We start from the raw sequence: 309 nt of genomic DNA, 5'->3' as shown, positions 1-309 counted from the left end.
CACAGGTCAAGACAATTCCCCTACAGTTACAACAAACAATTAATGAACTATTGCAGCCAATCTGTAAATGTCATGCTGCTTTTATTAAAAAAGAAATATTATTTCCAAATTAAATAACTTAGGTATTTTACACTTTATTATTTTACTTACTTTTTTTTTCTAAGTAATTTTCATATTATTCTGCTTGCATGAAATCCTATGGACTTTGTGGAAATTCATAGGAGCTAGAGTATTTCATACTTCCCATTAAATTTTTTCTTAAAAAAAAAATAAAATTGAAACCTGTTTTGAAGCAAGGACCTCACTCAC

General features: G+C 27.8%; 1 protein-coding gene across 1 annotated transcript in view; it reads right to left on the bottom strand.

Annotated features, from left to right (window-relative positions):
- The window catches only part of KCNMA1 (potassium large conductance calcium-activated channel, subfamily M, alpha member 1), a gene marked incomplete at both ends in the record, with an annotated part of 119,421 nt that overhangs the window by 116,019 nt on the left and 3,093 nt on the right, over window positions 1-309 (bottom strand). The window lies entirely within an intron of this gene.

Source organism: Pterocles gutturalis, unplaced genomic scaffold, assembly GCF_000699245.1.
Source record: "Pterocles gutturalis isolate BGI_N339 unplaced genomic scaffold, ASM69924v1 scaffold14544, whole genome shotgun sequence".
In the NCBI taxonomy this organism is placed as follows: Eukaryota; Metazoa; Chordata; class Aves; order Pterocliformes; family Pteroclidae; genus Pterocles; species Pterocles gutturalis.
The sequence above is the reverse complement of the archived record's forward strand: the minus strand, read 5'-3'. Positions and strand labels throughout refer to the sequence as shown.